This window comes from Taeniopygia guttata, chromosome 2 (assembly GCF_048771995.1).
Source record: "Taeniopygia guttata chromosome 2, bTaeGut7.mat, whole genome shotgun sequence".
NCBI classification, from domain to species: Eukaryota; Metazoa; Chordata; class Aves; order Passeriformes; family Estrildidae; genus Taeniopygia; species Taeniopygia guttata.
The window spans coordinates 122,943,565-122,961,538 of record NC_133026.1 but is presented as its reverse complement, the minus strand read 5'-3'; the positions used below and the strand labels follow the sequence as shown (position 1 = coordinate 122,961,538).

Here is a 17,974-nt window from a genome sequence, read left to right as displayed (position 1 = left end):
TTTCAGAGATACCAGACTGCTTCCAGACAGGGCACTGGGCAAATTCTCAGCTTGCAATTTGGAGGACACTACTTGTAGATGTGTTTCATGGTATGTGTATGGGTGGGTGGGAAAAGCAGGGCATTGGTCCTGTTGTTCTTCTTTGTGTGGGGCTGCTTGCAGCTGCTCAGCCCTCACTGTGTACCATCACTAACTGTGATGCTCTCACTCTGTGTGTGCTTCCCTGGAACAGTTAACTCACAATTATGCTTCCCAAGCTTCCTTGAAGTCAGTGAAGAGCATCTTTGAGTGAAGCATCACCCGGAGCATGGGCATAAGGCTAGCTTTCCCTTTTGACACAGTAATGAGGACACTAAAAACTAAACTTGGTTTATCTTTAAATGAGAATGTGAAGTCTAGAAGTGAGTCTGGGGAGAGAAACATCCCCATGCACAGACACCAGCATGTGGGCTGAGGCGGGGCAGCCGCCGGGGCTCCCTGCCGAGGGGCAGGCAGGGGGGATGAGGACAGTTCTATCGGGACGCAAGGCCGACCCACCCTCCGGAGAGGCCCTGCCCGCGGGGAAGGCAGAAAGGCGGCCCCGGGGCCCGGTGGCTTTCTAGGGTGTTTCACTTCTGGGCCTGCGGTTCTGTGGCTGCGTAGGGGCGTTGGTGAGCAGGGGATATAATGGATGTCTGTGGTAAGAGGAGCTTATTCCCGAGAGGAAATGGTGAGCAACGGCGCAGTGCCCCGCATACAAGGACGGCCTCGCCCCGGCCGCGGGACCCGCCGAGGCTGCGGTGCCGGGCAGGGGCGGTCCCTGCGGGCGGGGCGGGCCGGGCTGCCCGGGCGCTCTCCGCGGTGCTGGAGGCTGAGGCTGCCGGGGCCGCTGCAGCCCGAGGGGCGGGGGCGGCATGGGGCAAGGCAGGCACGGCGGGGCCTGCAGGGGTCGGACGGAGGCGGGAGACGGGCCGGGCAGGGACGGACGAGGAGGGGGCAAGCAGGGATCGGTGAGGCCGAGCCCGGCCCCGGGGAGCGGTGGCGGTCTGGCTGCCGGCCCCGCCCGGCCCCGCCGCTCCCCGTGGTCCTGATGCCTTCCCGGCACCGGCGCTCGGCTTGGCTCGGCTCGGCTCGGCTCGGCTCGGCGGGGCTCTGCTGCCCGGGGAGGGACGTGACACCGGGGCTGCGCTGACACAGAGCATCTCTGCTCGGCTCCCCATCCCCCGCCCGGCACGCCCAGCAGGCAGCGGACCCTCCCCGGCGTCTGTCTCTTCTATGTAGTTGATTTTCCTGTTCCGAGCTAAAGCAGCGGCACGGGCAGAGTGGGAAGGCTCCCCTGCCCTGGCGGGAGGGACCTCGCTTCCCGCTCCCTTCACCGCCTCTGCCCGATGCCCGGGTGCCCCAGGCTGGGCCGGGACTCCTCGCAGTCCTTCGCGAGGGAGCCGGCGCGGATTGTCAAGCCTGGGGGACGTGGGACGACGATGACAGTCCGGGTCTCCCCCAGGAAGCAGTTCCGGGGGTGGGGAGTGCTGAGAAAGCGATGCAAGAAATTGCTTGGCAATCACTGTCATGTCAAACCTTGGCATGTACAGGAGTAGTTATCAGACACCTCATACATCATTTCTGTTCCACTGGCTGCCACTTTTTGATGTTCTGTTTCACATAAATTTTACGGGAGCATGAATTAAACTCCAGCATGTCCTAGCAAGGCTAGGACTTTCTTTCACCGTTTGTGCCTTTTCTTGATTGACATTAAAATGCATTTGCAGACCAGGCTACCTCCAGGCTGTACAGCTCTGTGTGTGTAGCCATGTGCTACTGGGCAAAACACCCCTGAATTGCTTCTGAGCAGCAATGGGGCGTAACTGTGGCTTTCATCCATTTTTTTTTTGGACATTTATCGGCCATGACCATATCATTGAAAACCTTTTGTTCATTTCCCCCATTTGTTCTTTTCTCCATTTGTTAGGAAAGATTTTACTTTTTACCCCATTGCAGACAAAGGAGAAGGGGAGATGGCACTGCAAAGAAAAAGGTTTGCGCAGCACTTTGAAGACAATTGCTGCTAAGTAAATGATCTGCATTGGCACTGAAATGTGAATCACAGAGATGGGAATAGGTAATGAATCTCTTTTTCTGTGGCTGTGCTATGTGGCTGACTGTGGCTTTGCCACCTTGTTTAGTTTTTTTAAATAACCTGAAAAGTTAGCTTTTTTCCTAGTGAATTTTGGGACAATTATTTACACTTAGTCTTTGTCATTAGGAAATGTAATGGACCTCATTTAGGGGAGCAAATTTTTTCCTATTTGTTCACTTCTTCTCTTTCTTTAGGCCTTCAAGAGTGATTTCTCTTTGTGTCTATTAAATTTTAGAAAATTAGGTAGTAATTAGTTCATTATTATTACATCTTTGTTACTTTTACATCCTCACCAAAACTTATGATAAAATATATAGTTCAGACTGTACAAAGTCTTCAAAACTCAAAGAAGAATGGTGCCTATACAACCTTAATTACTCTTCCAATGCATTTATATAATGATAGAGTTTTAGATTATACGCTCACATGCTATGTTTTTCTCTCTACATACATAACAAGATGCATAGTAACCCCTTTTTGAGCACTATTTGATATTTTATTTTAATTTTTTTCTCATAAAAAAGAACCTTGACACAGTCCTCTGTGCCCTTGAAAGCACAGGTGCAATAAAGATTTTCTTGAAGGAATGTTTGCCAGAATAATTTCCTACCATGGGTGAAAAAAATCATTTGTTTTGCCTTATTCTTCACAGTAGGTTAACCACAGATTAGAAGATGTTAGCATAGTTTATTATTCAGTAAGTAGATAAGCAAGCATATTTTAATGTGAAATTTAAAGAGAGAAGACTCCAAATATATGCATGTGTGATTTTCATAATCTTTGTAACATTTGGAATTTTTTGGTAACTTTTTCTGAAGTTTTCTGTAGAACTGTATAAATATACCAAGCAGGTGAAAAGATTAGCTGTGAACTGAAAACACAGGGAGAAAGAAAGAACAGAGATATACATGTATGTATGACTGTCTTGTATCTGAAGCATGGTGACCATTTTCTTCTCAAATTGTATCTTTCTTATCCTTTCATTTCCCTATGTAACACTTGTGCTATGACAAATTACACAGTAGAGTACTGTTACATTCCCATTAGCATTTCTCTGCTTCTGAAATTGTGCTTTTTTTGCTGAGCACAGCCTATCTAAAAATCATCTTGTAAAGAAGCTTGGTAGTGACTTGATAAGCCAGCTGCAAACAATGTCACCATTAGTGATTTTGGTTGCTGCTTGTTCCACACACATGTTGGAGTAAGGCAGCTTTAGAGCTCGCCTGGTTTCATGCAGGCTTTTATTCTTGCATGGCAGCACGTGGTGCTCCTTTCAGCAGCATTCAGGATCACTGTGGGGAAGCTGAATAATGGTATTATGGCATTTGTGGATTTTTAAAAAAATTTTCGTAGAAATCTGTAAGCAATGGCTTAATGCTAGCATGGGTATTGTACATAATGAGATCTCCCTCAACAACTGTGTCCATGAAATGTGAGCTAGAGCTGTGCAAGGCCACAGGATGGGAGTGACTTGGTTGCAGGTAGATCTGTGTCAAAAATATATAAACCATAGACTTGGTGGGCAAAGACTGGGTAAATTAAGGTGGAAACCAATTACATAATTCTGAATGAGGATAGCATGTGCATGAGACCCTGAGAACTCTTGTGTGGAATTAAACCAAGGAGCCATCTACCTAGTAGTCTGTAAATTGCATATCCTCCCCTTCCAAGGCCTTGCCAGATAGCAGAATTTTCTAGTCAGTGACATTCTCAACTTGGATGAAACCCTCACAACCAACTCTTGGACAGGGCAGCTTGGAGGGGAATCTCTGTGCCTGTGGAACAGTTTTGGTTTTCTCATCCTGACCCATCTTTGTGTTAGCCACCACTGGGCAGCCTCCCCACATCCTTGTATGTGTTCAGTGTGCTCACAGAAGTGATGTTAGAGATGATGTCTCCATGTGAATCCTTACATTTGTAATTCTTTGACTCTCTCCTGCCTTCTTGATTCCATGTCTGTATTCCCTTGCTTAAAAAAAAAAAAAATTATTCATGATTTTTCTTCTTCAGTTCACTCTTCACAGGTAAAGTCTTATTTTTGGTTTTTGTAATGGGATGAGCTTGTCTTTGAAATGGGAAAATGTATAGGAAGAGCAGCCACAAGCACAGGCCAAGGAGCAGCAGCAAGCTCCTGTTTTTCTCCCAGTATATGCACTTTGAGGCCTTCCTGTAATCTCTAGACATTTAGTTGGCTACCCTCTAGTGCATCTTCTCTTTATCATCACTGGATGCAGGCGAACTCTGGGGGAAGGCTGACAGTAGGAAAAGCACTTGAAGAATTTCCCTAGGGTTCATTCTAGTCACTGACTGCTCTCAGGAATACCTGAGCCTAACGCAATTTTGATACTCAGTAGCCTTTGACCAATCTTTTTCCTTCTGTGGTATCCACAGTGTCTCATGGAAATCTGTTCCACATAGCAGCTCCTTGCTGTGTGAAGAAGCCTCTTCTTTTGTTTGTACTGAGCATGTGCCCTACCAAGATCTGTTATGTTTACCTTGATGTGGGATACCAGCTATTCTTTCAGCCCTAGAATCATAGGGTCATTCCCTCTTTAAAGTAAAAGTTAATGGAGGGAGGAATACCAGATCCATCTATACTTTTAAAAATGGGAGAAATAGATGATACAGAAGGAGTTAGATTAGGCTGATGGGGAACAACACCATCTGCTGCACCTCAGTGGTTCACAGCGAAATTTCCCTAGAAAAACAGAAGATGTCAATGATCAGCAGACCAAAATCACAAGCCATTCCAAGACCAGGAGGCCTGGTTGGAAAGTGTCCTCCTAGTGCTCTATCCAAATAAGGTGCATCCTGACATGGCTATGATTTGCTTTCCTGACTGTAATTTTCTGAACAGCAAAATTCCTCATGTTATGTGAAGTCAACAACAAAATCATGCTGTAAAGTGCACTTTTCTCTGTCTCGCTTACTGCTTGCTGTGAGAAAGTGCTGAGCTATTTTAACTTTCTTTTGCTCTTCTTTGAATTGATTAAGTTTCTTGTTGCCATTGGCTGGTTATCAGCTGTTTCATCATGGCTTTTTCTCACACACCTTGGAGAAGACCAGCAGATACTTTGCTGCTCCAAGGTATTCTAGACCATTTTTCTCTATGTAGTCAGGCATATTCATAGATATATTTGTTTTAGGACAATAAGTGTTATATTGTTGTCTGTCAAATAAAGATAAAGTTTTTGATACCAGGCCCATAATCTATTCTTTCTGCAACTAAAATTTATTTTGACTTAGTGATTTAGCATGCAAAACAACAGATGATGGTAAAGTAAAAATATGCTGAGGTTAGATAAAATAGACTTTGAAGGTATTAGCTGAAATCTTAGTGTGAAATTCACACTTAGAAGGAAACAGTAGCAGAAAATCACTTTGAGAATGAAGTGTAAGATAACTTTTTTAGTTCTAGTCTTGCTTTTAGTACATTAAAATGTTTACAGGAAATTTCATTTAACAAATGTTTGTGCTTATGGCTTCGCCAGACTTCATTATCTTAATCTGATATTTTTAGTGTTGTTTGCCCCTTATTTTTTTTAGCAATGTCAGCGGACTGAGAGCTGATCAGGGAAATAGGAAAATGGGATGAAAAAAAATGCTAATTATGAAGAACAGAAAGACAGTGTAACAACTGGAATAATGAGAGAAAATGGCACTGGCTGGACAAAGAAACTGCAATGAAGGAGCCTTTGGGAGAACGGGTAATTAGGGTCACAGAAGCAGACAAGGGAGAGTCAGGTTGTTAGACAGGCCTGGCATGTGTTTGCTGAAGAGATGAAGAACGGGGATTTGTAGCATAATGTGGGGAGGTGGTTGCTTGGCAACCCTAATTTGGTCCCCTTATTATACATGGGTGATCACATACTGTTTTTATGCAGGGTTTCTGTCTCTTTGCAGGATGGACCTGCTCTGGGGATGTACTGGGGCTGTGCAGGAGAGACGAGTGATGTCCGTGTGGCTCCTGCTCCATTTATTACTTGAACCGGGAAGCCAATAATGAACAATGGGAAGGGAAAGAAAGGTCATGCAACTGTAATAATGCCCTGTTACACAAAAGGTACTTTTCCTATGTAGTGCTAATATAGATTCTTAAACCAGTTCTGTGTGGAACCTCTAATGGTTGTAATAGTTTCTAATTATCTAATTTTTAATGACCCCTTTTAGAGCCCTAAATCCAATTTCCTCAGCAATCACACCTGCAAGTGATGTTGCAATGTCTGTGTTTGAAATGCTTTTAAGTACTTTAAATTACATCTGTAATGCCTCAGAAATAAGATCTAAAATCAGTGAATACCTCTGCCTTTAATTTTTTTGTGCCTCCTTGCCCTGTATTTTAAACAGCAGTAGTAGTACCTTTTCTTTGCTGCTGTGCATTTTTCTGAATTAATTTGAATTTGTGCCGCAAATGAAAAAAATTTCAGATGTTGAAATGATGAACAGCACTGAGAAGCTCTGGAGGAAATTAATATTTCTGGCATCATAAGGCAGTTGAATAATGAGCAGTGAACAAAGCATGGGCCACACAGTGAGTTATGAGGTGAAAGCAAAGTATTGATTAACTGCTTGGTGAATATAGCATAGTGGTCTTATGCAGAAATAGCAGTTAAAAACTGTGACATAGATGCAGGAAGTTATTATTACCCTTGTACAGTGTAGATTTCCAGAAGGGGGATTAAAAGGTATACTGATGACCCATGTGCTTCTTACTGTCTGTAGGCAGGGCTGCTTGTTTGGATACTACGGAGCTTCAGGTTTGCAATGGGTACTTTAATGGCAATACTCCTATTTTAAATATGTAGGGTTCATGAGAGCACTTTGTGCTGATGGTAGAAGGTAGTGGAGTTTTTAAAATTTTTTTATTTTATGTTGGAGTTCCTGTCTCTCATGGAAACTTAGTCTAAACTATGTTCCACGGAGTCACTGCCTCTGAGTAGTCTGGTTAGGTACACTAAGAATGAATAGTACTTAGGTAGATATTTAATTGTGTCATGGAAAATAGTGGCAATGCATTAACAGCTTGTGACTGGTCAGAGATTAACTAAACATCTTTAATGCTACTCTTTGCAAGGAAAATGGTGTTTTAGGAAGAGTTTATGCAGGTAGGGAGTTACAGGCTTAGTAACTCATGATAGACAATAAAGAACAGTTTCCTTTACTGACCTTTTGTTTTGATTATTGTTTCACACAAGGTGGCTTTTGTTAGTACGTGCTTGTGGGCACTGTAGGTACGGTGCTCAATAGGAATTTAGTTTTTGAATGACATAAAATTTCTCCTATGTTTATTAGTTTGGCTCTGAACTTACAAAAGCCAGTGTGCTGCCTGAGTTCCACCTCTGTTACATGGGTGATGGTTCTGCTGTCTGGTGCATACCTTTCTGTCCCCTTTTGTATTTTCTTATTTTCATCTGCATCCCTGGAAAGCCTGTCTGGTGCAATCCCATGTCACAATGTGCCCTGTCAGTTTTTGTCCTGTAGCAGACATGCAGAAGGTGGTAAAAAACCTGTGTCCCAGAAGCTTATGCTACTTGTGTTTTTTGGTTTGCATAGCTATTTATTTTTTCATGTCTGAAGTTTGAATGTAATCACTAAGTTCAGAAGAAATGAATATTTCCCAGTAAATCTTCAGATAAAGAAATAAAATGGAGTCTTATTAAGCCACAGAACTTGAAAAGACTGTGAGCTATTATTCATATGAGCTAATTCAATGGCCAATTAAAGTTGTAACTCACTTTTATCTCTTCTAGGGCTGAAAAATTCCTAATTTACATCTGATTTCCTGTTCACTCAAATGTTATTAGATTCAAGTCATGTAAGAACTTTAGACAGAACAAGAAAAAAAAGGGGAAAAAACTGTCCATCTTTGTCAATGGCTCCATGGTACATATCTGTTGTAATAACCAAACATGGAAAAACACATTAGGTGAAAACTTCCAGTTCAGCAGCTGAATTTCTCTGCCTTCTAAGCCCATCTTCTGATTTTATTTTCTGTTTTGGTCACAGAAGCAGTTTTCAGTTTCTTTTCAGTTTCTTTTCAGTTGTTTTTCTGTAAAACCAAGATTATTTGGTCCCTGAATTTTTTTGCTTTAAGGTATTATCTTAAGTCTTAGCTTTGTGATTCTTCTTATTCTCTTTCTGTCCTTGTTTTTTAGCACCTTTAAAAACAATGTAGTAGAAATATATTATTCTAAAATGACATAATCAACAAACAAATACTGCCTCTCTGTTTTTGCTCATTTCTTTTAACATGGTCAAAAACTGTATTAGCTGATCTTATCACAATATAGCTGCTTTTACAAGTCCATGCCATTTCTCCACTGGGATCTGCAGATCCCTTTCAGACTCTGCTTTCTAGGTTATTAGTCTCTGCTGTGCTAGACTGCCTGTTGCTGGATCTATACCTTTGCACTGGCAGGTACTAAAATTCAAATTTATATTATTTGAAAAATAAAAAAAAATATTTTCCCACACATTCAGTGCTATAATAATGATTTAATGTTAAATTTTAGAGGAAACAAATCATGTATTTTTTTACATCTGATTTTTAGCAGTATTGTTTCATCAAGGGTCAGATCTTGCAATTTGTGTGTCTTCTGGGTAGCTTTATATTCATATGTAGGTAAGCTTAAGATAACTGAAGTTAATGAGAAACACTCTGGCTTCCCTTGGACAAGCAGTCAGCTCCTCCTTAGGCCCCTCCATGAGGATAAAAGTGTTTGACTGTGGAGATGTTTGCAAAGAGCTGGGCTGTCATCCTAAGTACTGTGTTTAATTTTATGAGCAGTTTTGTTAATTAGCCCTATTGAAAATTCAGTAAATGCTCCAATCAATAGAACGTCATCAGTTCATAAATTTTTAAGTCTGGAAAGGACTGTTGCTTTCTCTGAGTCATTCTGCAAATAATTATTTCTGAAATCACATTTTTTTTAGTAATTTTGTATCTGCTAGCATCAGTTTAATAGTCCCACTTAGATTACTAAGAAATGCTGCTTCTATCTGATTTAAAGAAGATTCTGCCTAGAAAGTACCTCTTTGGATAAAGTTGCTAAGCCTACTATTGCTTTCTTCAGTCTCTCTGGTTAATCAGCCTTTAGACATTTAATGTAGTTGTATTTATTTAGTGCAATTCCAAAAATCAAAGAATGAAATTGATCCAAGTTCAAGTGTATTTTACAGAAATATGCTGTATGAATATAATGAATTCTTATCCCTTGTGAGCTTTGTCATGGTATTGCTTTAATTCTGATTTCTAAGTCTAAGTAAATACCATTTAAATTTTTTTTTATGGGATTCCTGGGTACTGATATGGAACAGTGAAGTACTCATTCACTGTATTGCCAAAACTGTTCTGATTCCAGTCATTGGTTTTTACTTGCAGTCTTTTTGCTGGTAATAGATTTTACAAATGGAAGAAATTCAATTGTCTGAAAAGATGATAAGAATCCTGAACAGCAAAAGGAATGCAGTATCCATCACTTCTGAGAAACCATGTATCTCTCTCACGAAAAAGGAATAATTTATAAAGTAAATAATGCACATTTAGGAAGTTTTTTTTCAAATTGGCATTTAAATTGGCATTATTAAACATCTGTTATGGCAGCAGTGATTCTAAAATGAGAATTGTGAGCTAAAGTTTGCAAAATTCAGTAGGTTTGAACTAACACAGTACAGCCCATGGCCTCTTTTTTTTACCTCTGTAATCATCTATCTCACCATTGTAGCACTAGGATAAAAGCTTTTCTTACAGATATAAGGATTTTACAGGCTAAGAAGTTGCTTTGAATAGCACATGAAGAAGAAAGAACTGTTTAATAAAATTATATTTTCATAGAATCAGAGAATGGTTTGGGCTGCAATGGACCTGAAAGATGATCTAGTTCCAACCTCCCTCTTCTGGACAGGGACACCTTCCACTAGACCAGGTTGCTCAGAGCTCCATCCAGCCTGGCCTTTGATACCTCCAGGGGTGGGAAATCCAGTACTTCTCTCAGCACCCTCAGCACCCTCACAGTCAAATACTTCATCTAAGTCTACCTTCCTTCTGTTTTAAGCCATTCCACCTTGTCCTATCATGTCATGCCTGTTTAAAAAGTCCCTCTCCTTTTGTAGGTACTGGAAGGTTGCTGTAATGTTTCCCTGAAGCCTTCTCTTCTCCAGTTTGAGCAATCCCATTAATGTGACATAATTCTTTAAAAATTTCGGTAGTGGTGAAGAACAGAATTGCTATGAAGTATTACAGCAAACTTTTTTTCCACTGGTGCCAGGATTAACAAGATTTTGTTCGAGTTTTATAGTTACAGAAACTGAGATCAGGTTGTAATCTGACTTTTGAAAGGCCACAGTTTGACAGCCAACAAGTTTCACTAAGAATTTTCCTATCTTTATTCAGGAATTTGGATGCTCAACTAAACCTTTGAATATAAGAAAGTTCACTCATATAGTAGCTGTCAGTCTTCTAATATGACTTTATTTCATCCAAACAAATTCAGTTTGTATGCTGCAGTCAATGGCAGGATACCCATTAAAAAACAGATTCCTGATAGGAGTATGGAGATGTCTTACTTCTCTGCAGAGAAATGGAATATTATATATAGTTCATATTCATATTTTTAAAATGGTTCAAAGGTTTAAAAGAGTAAGGGAAAGAACTACTGAAATGATTCATGAGCTGTAAGAAATACGTCATCCCATGAGAAATAAAGGAATTGGCATGCCAGTGAATTAAAAACAAGATTCAGAGGTGACCTCATTAAAATGTGTGAGCATATTCACTGTAAGAAAATTCCAAATACTATACAAGCAGTGGCTGGAAGCTGTCACCAGCCAAATTAAAATTAGAGATTCTGTGCCAGTTTTTAACAGAAAGAGTGATTAATCATTGAAATACATGATGAAGGGAAGAGATGGGTTCCCCATCTCTCATTTTCAAATTAAGACAAGATGTCATGATGGAAGATGTATTTAAGTCAAACACAAAGTTACTGAGCTCAGTACAAAGCCTGTGAGAAGTAGTCCAGATTAGGTGATCACAAGTGGCAACTCTGGATTTAAGCTCTGTGACTCCATGAGATCAGGTCTCCAGCAAGAGCTGGGTGAGCAGCTAGTGCTTCTTGCATGTATCAGAAATTGTGTCAATGGTAAAATGCAGGCTGCCCAGCCCTATGCAGTTATTATTCAGCTGTATAGAATATGATGAAGATTAATTTCTTTATGATAATCCTGGCAAAATCAACTAGACCAGTTCAATGACTTGAGAAGTTACTGAAGACTGCTGATTTTAATGTATCTTGGATCAGGTAACACCATTAAAAAAAATATTTTCACAGCATAAAGTCTTCCATGCCAGTTCAAATCAAATGTCCATGTAGCCCTCATATTTTCTGATATCATCCAGGATGCTGACAGTGTAAGCCAAGGGCATGGACAGAAGGATGTACCATAATTCAAGTGTACCACAGTTCAACCCAGGAGGTCTGTGGTCCAACCTGCTTCCCACAGTGAGGCCAAATTCTAAAGAAAGGATAGTCAATGCTGCTTAGGGCTTCCCAGCTTCCAGTGATCACTAGTCAAGAGATTTCTCAGGCAGCACCTGGAATGCTGTGTGTAATGTTCTGTTCTCCAAATTTGTCCAGTGCTTTTTTTGTGTTGGCTGTCCTTAGGTTCAATGATAGTGGGTTCCACAGTGGTAATTGTACAATGTGCAGCAATGTGCTGCTTCACTTTACCTTGAACCTGCTCTTTACCCACCGTTCATCCTGTGAGAAACAATGCATAATTATTTTCCTTTTACAATAGCCCACATTTTACTAAAGATTTAGCACAGTCTCCTTCTTTTACCCTGCAAGTGCATCTCTGAGCTCTTTCCACTTTAATACATGAGATTAAAATGTGATGTTAATGACATTAGAAATAACGGTGCAAACACACACTGTTTCTAATGGTCCAAGCTATAATGAGTTTTGGCTCCACTCAATAAAAAATTTTTTACAAAGCCGTGTCAATTCAAGACTGAGTAAGCTGTGGAAAATCAATTTTCCATGGCTGCTTTGGCCTTGTGCAAAACCTTGGTGGTTTTTCTACTCAACCAAGCCTTTTGTTTTATTATTTGTTCTCTTATAAATTGTGAGGGTTGAGTTACTAATTTATAAAAGCCAAACAAAACTTGTGTGACACTTTAATCACCTAATTAATATTTTAAGTCAGAAGTTTTATTGTATTTTTTTGCATTTATGAGATTTTGCACATTAACACCTGAGTAGGAACATATAATAAAAAGTATCATGAATTTATCAAATGTCAAAACCCATGACACAGCTTAAATCTGTAATTTTTACAATGAAGTGATATTTGAATAATAGTCACATTGTAAAACCGCCGCCCTGTGGAGGCTAATGGAAAATTATATTTCAGCATAGTTCCTGAGGACTGTTCCTAATGCATTAATTACGAAAATTACCACTAGCTTTGCCGGGATGAGATGGGTCCAATTTCTCGGAATAGCAGTCTGATTCTGCTATGCACACTTGCATGTGCCAGAAATCCTCTGCACGTTCGGGTGCCAACTTTCAAGCCAAAGTCTTGCACACCATGAACAAGCTTGGGCTCAGTCCTGCCGGCTGCAGACGTTGGTGGGAAGAGCCAAGGCCTGGGCAGGGAATGTGGATGATCTGCTTAGCTGGAGGAAAGCGGCTTTCTGGCCTCTCCTGAGGAACTGGAAACAGAGCTGGCCCCAGCAGGAGCTCAGGCAGAGTAACAGGCTACACCACAGTTCTTTCACTGCAGTTGATGAGCAGAGTTGCCAACCCTCAGGACTTGATCTGATCCCCAGCAGGAGGTAGAGGTAACAACCACCTTGTCCTTGCACAGCTGATCTCTGAAGAGGTTTGTGTCAGAAGGATTTTGGCAGCAGCATTCCAAAGAGCTATCTGCTGAACTTCCCAAGATGAATGCTAAGCTTATCTTCTATGGGCCTCCTGTGTTTGTTTCCCTCATCTCATTGAAGTGGAAACAATTAATTGTCATGCTTAGCAGCTCCACTCTTTTCTCAGTAGTTTTTAAAAAGCAGTTTGTGTCTCACTATATATCATAAAACCATTTATGACAGCTCTGAGCAACTGCAGTGAGCAGACATATTTCCATGGGTTTAGCCTGGATTTGTACGAAAGATTACACTTTACGGCGCTGTTTCACTTTTATGTTAGTGCATTGTCATATCTCTGTTTTAAACTGCTTGCAGTGGTTTCAGAGAGATTCACTCAGGCTTAGGAAACTCTGGGGTTCATGCCTGAAGGTCTTTGCTTCAAAGCAAACCCTAATGTATTCAGTGCAATACCCCCTGGATATCACTTTGAAATTTGGAGTTAATTTGAAACCTTCTGCAGATACTTCATAAATTCTATAATGTGGAAGCATTGGGAATGACTTACAATGAAGTAACAGCAATTGGAACCATCTAGGATCCTCCTAGTCTTAGGTGAGGAGTTGTTACACCTTTCAGAAGTGTTGGGAGCAATCCATATTTTTCAAAATTAGGCTTTCAGGTGCCAGTCCCACTCCCACTACCACAATGGTGCATTGATTCACTCTGTAGCATGTCTTCGAGCAGCATTTGTGTGTGACTGAGAGAGAAAAAGAATGAGTATTGTTTAAGGGTGAATATGTCTGGTTTTACACTAGTGTAGTCCCAGACTTGGTGTGCATCACTCTTTTTGCAAGATAGAACCAGATTACTTCTTTATGTATGCATATAAGCATAGCAGTGAAGAAAACGACAAATACTTTGTTCAATTAATGTCTTGAATGGTTTTGAATTTAGGATGGAAGACCATGATGTGTGTTTGTACCACCATTTGCAGGTTTCTCCCTGAGCTTGTCAGTAAGTATGCTCATCCCATTCACATGGCAGGGGCTGTTGCAGCTCTGTTGGAGACCACAGAGGTGATTGTGGGCTGGTTACCATGGCGTGCCCTGCTTCAGCTGCTGGACTAACAAGCACAGTTCAAGAGAACTGTTATGTAAACGGCCTTGAGGAAACATAGAGTGGTGAAAACATCAACAGCTGTAAGGACAGGACCCATTCATTAAAAAAATAAGGCAAACTAATCATTTGAGCTCCCTGAGGAGGGAAAAAAAGGGACTTTGGGGTAGTTTTATGTGAAGAACAGAAGTTTGATAAAGGGACCATCATTTTAGCAGATCCAGGTGTAAACACATACTGGAAGCTGAAAGATTCCTGTATTTCAGCCTATAAAAGGGTTTATTTTTTTGACCATGGAGGTTACTAATCAGCTCGTTTTTTTCTTAAAGTCTGTAATGGTTTTACCGTCAGTGGCATTTTTACAAATCAGTGTAAATTGATTTAGGGAGCATCTATACTTACAGAGTTCCAGAAATAGCCATAGTCATAGAAAAAGTTTGTGTTACTTAATCCCAGCACTATTGGCTTGCTTGGCAGTTGCCAAATCACTCACAGTTTTTGGACAACAAGAGGCACAATGGCAATTTGTGCATTGACTTGTGTGATGTTGCCCTGAGTACTATCGTGATTTGAGCATGGGTAGTTTGCTAAGTTAAAACCAGTCACAGAGAGAAGGACTTCTCTATGTATCCACAATGGTTATTGGTTGCTGTGTAGCACTTTCTCATGCTAGGGCTGCCTCTACCCTATCATCTATTTTGTTCTCCACCAGTGGCATCTGGCTCTGAGATCCCCACAGTCCCTGCTTGGGTGGCAGGGGAGGAGGAGGGAAAGGTGATCGCAGTGCGTGCGTGTTGAGGGAGCCCCTTCTCTCTGTGCTGCTGTAAATGTGGGATAAGGAGACACACCATGCTGCAGTCCTCATTCCCTCTGCTGCAGGGCTCTACCCAGAGCAGCTGAGACTGGGATTTGGAAAGACCAATGATGGGATAGAAGTCAGGAGGTGAAGATCTGAGCTCTTCTTTCCTGCTGTTTTCTGTCTTGACCAGTCCATGCTTATGAGGGTTCTATTGGAGGTATTATTGTTTAAATTTAACAGAAACCCTTCTGTTGTTTTGTGCTGCATAACCCATAGCAGAATTTGCCTTTTAAGACACTAGGATATATATATAAAATAACTATAACTTTAATAATTTCTTATACATTACCTGAATCTACTTCAGTTTGGTGAGTCCTGATGAAGTATGGTGTGTGTCCTATGTGTACTAGTTTATACTATGTAGAGACAGAGATGCATCAAAATCCTCTTCTTGGAAGAATCTAAAGAAATTTTTTTTGTGGTTGGTTTGTTTTATTTATTTTTTTTAAATTTATTAAGTTTAAAAATGAGAATGGAAAGCTATGATATCTTATCTCTGTTCCCACTTTTCAATTTGAGAGAGTAATAACTCAGAAATACTGAGTCCTTGAAATTTTTGCCCTTTTTTTTTCTTTGCAAGGCATATGGTATTAAAAATTTATTATTGTGTTTCAGGTTACACTGAAGGTTCTAGCAATGAGCTGGTCATTTGTTTGTTTAAATATCTTTATTTGGCATACTGAAAAGACCAGAGTTAGCAATTTTTGCTTTCAATACAGAAATGTTAAGCCTTCCTGATAGACAGAAAAAAAAATTTCTGCACAATGAGGACGTGAAGCAGTGGAATATTTGCCAAGCAAGGTTGGTGAGTTGCCATCCTTGTATACACTTGAAACTTTCTTGGACATAGCCTTGAGCAACTTCATTAAACTGGAAGCTGGCCCTGCTCTTGGAGGTCCACCTAGATGGTCTAAATTCCTTCCAACCTAAATTGTTGTATGACTCTTTAAGAAACTTAGAGGACAGAGATAGCTCTTGTTTTGGAGAATTATGACTAATATTTCCTGCTAATAACTCTGCTTTGTAATTTTTTTCTCCAATATCTGCATCATGGAGTGCATAAATAAAGGAGAGGCCCTGTAAATATGTAGTTTTTCACATACAGTTTTATGAGAAATAACCATAGGACCCACAATAACAAAAACTGCTCCCTGGTGACCACAGCCCTGGCCCAGCATCCCAAATCTGTGTCTTCATACTGGAAAGTCTGTGAGAATGGAGCATGCCTTTCCTTACCTGGCTGATCCCTGTCCCTACTCACTGGATAGGGATTGCCACCAAAGCATTTCCTGCATGCTTTTTCTCAGATATGTCCTTCAATTCTACTTCCAAGTAAAAATTCCAGCTACAAAATGCTATGTCACATACCAAATGTAGGCACAGATTTTTTTCCATGTACAGGAGAAGTCATAAGGTTTCAATGCCCATTTGTTCGACCGTCAGCTAAAAAGATAACACAATAATAGTGATTGAATGTTCAGCCTGTTTAAATTAGTGGCAGCAATGAGATGTGCATTAGTCCACAATTGGCTTGACAGTACACAGCAGAATATTCTCCCCTTACAAGTTCTCTTTCATCTGACATGATTTCTTTCCCTTTCTATTCTGCAAGGCCTCAGCTCCTGACCTGCTGGGTTTAGAATTAGTCCCATTAGTCTATTATTTTTCTTTTCAGCAATGACAGCCTCTTTAAAACAGGCCCCTTTTATAGGGATTTTCAAGGTTTTCTGTGGCTTTCACTGGAGCCTGACAATTACTAAACCATCAGTAAATTAGCCCTGTTCTTCCTAAACTCATTGTGGCATTTTCAGGATATTGCCTTCCATCCAAGGTCTTTCAGGAATGACTTCTGTCTCTCCTTTCCTCCTCAGACCCCCTGCCCAAATCTCTTCAGGCATACCAAGCATTCCTCTCCACTGTCAACATATTAATATTTTCAGTGTAAATGCTTCCCAGGCCCTCATATATTCAGAGGATGTCTCCTCTCACCTCTCAGACCATTGTGGTGAGGGATCTTTAGCTGTAAGTCACAAACTGCAAGGTAGATATATGTTGTTACATGGAATTTTATAGAAATAAGCTCAAAAAGACCAAATAAAATGCAATTGGTAAGGCAGGGATTGAGTAAAATCTGAGTTCTCATCATGTGAGCTGGTTGTTTTTTAGCTTGGTTTCTGCTGTACTTTCCCATTTATTAAATCTTTGCTTTATTCTGCTTGGGTTCTTAGTATTTTTCATTATTTTACATGTATTTTTGGAACATTTCCCCTGTGTAATCTATGCAAATTGCTTTCAGGATTGCTTTCAAGCTTCTTATGGAACATTTCCAAGGCCTAATCAATACTTCTGATTTTCTGTTTTATTTTTTCTCCCAATTTGATGTCAATAACATTATAATTTCATATGGCTTAACTCTTTATAGGTTCAGCTTCCATCCGTGTTCAGACTTTCTCTTACTGCTGCTACTGGATCTTGATTTTCATAGTTCTATAGAACAACCCAGGTTCTTCTGCCTTCTTAATTTCCCTTTGCAGGGGGAGGCTCTTCTTGTGCTTCCAGGGGCTTGTTGAATCATTTTGCAGAATGGGAACATGTGGTGCTGCAGATAGTAGGAGGTCAGGAAGCTTCTTGATGACATAAAATTGATTTCCCTCCCTGATTCATATCCATGCATTTTAGTAAAAAATGTCTCTGTATAAGAACTTTGGGAGTCTTCATGTTTACTTGTGTAGAGCAATGAATGCAGTTAATCTTTCATAGCTAGGCAGGAAAACAAGGAAAAATGCTTACTTCTTCCAAAACAACACAGAAAATTTCTGATTCTATAGGTCATCCTTGATTTTTCATGTGATATTTGACAAGAAGTGAGGTGATAGCTCTTGGTCCTCTCTTGGACATTGGAAGAAATGTATATGGTGAGTGGCAGGAAGGTGCAGCTTGCAACTGAAGCTTTACTAATGAATGTGTTGAAATCTCGATCCATTCATTCTCTTTTTCCTATCTTGCATTAATTTTTGAT

The 17,974-nt window shown here is 40.6% G+C and overlaps 1 long non-coding RNA gene across 6 annotated transcripts in view; it reads left to right on the top strand.

The window, feature by feature from the left end:
* The first annotated feature begins 323 nt into the window (after positions 1-323).
* LOC115493931 (uncharacterized) overlaps positions 324-17,974 on the top strand; it is a 113,510-nt gene continuing 95,859 nt past the window's right edge. For 5 of the 6 annotated variants that reach the window (XR_012054203.1, XR_012054205.1, XR_012054204.1 and 2 more), the window contains exon 1: positions 324-709. This is a non-coding gene — a long non-coding RNA (uncharacterized lncRNA). The remainder of the gene's footprint in view (positions 710-17,974) is intronic. The other variant, XR_012054202.1, reaches the window with a different exon arrangement.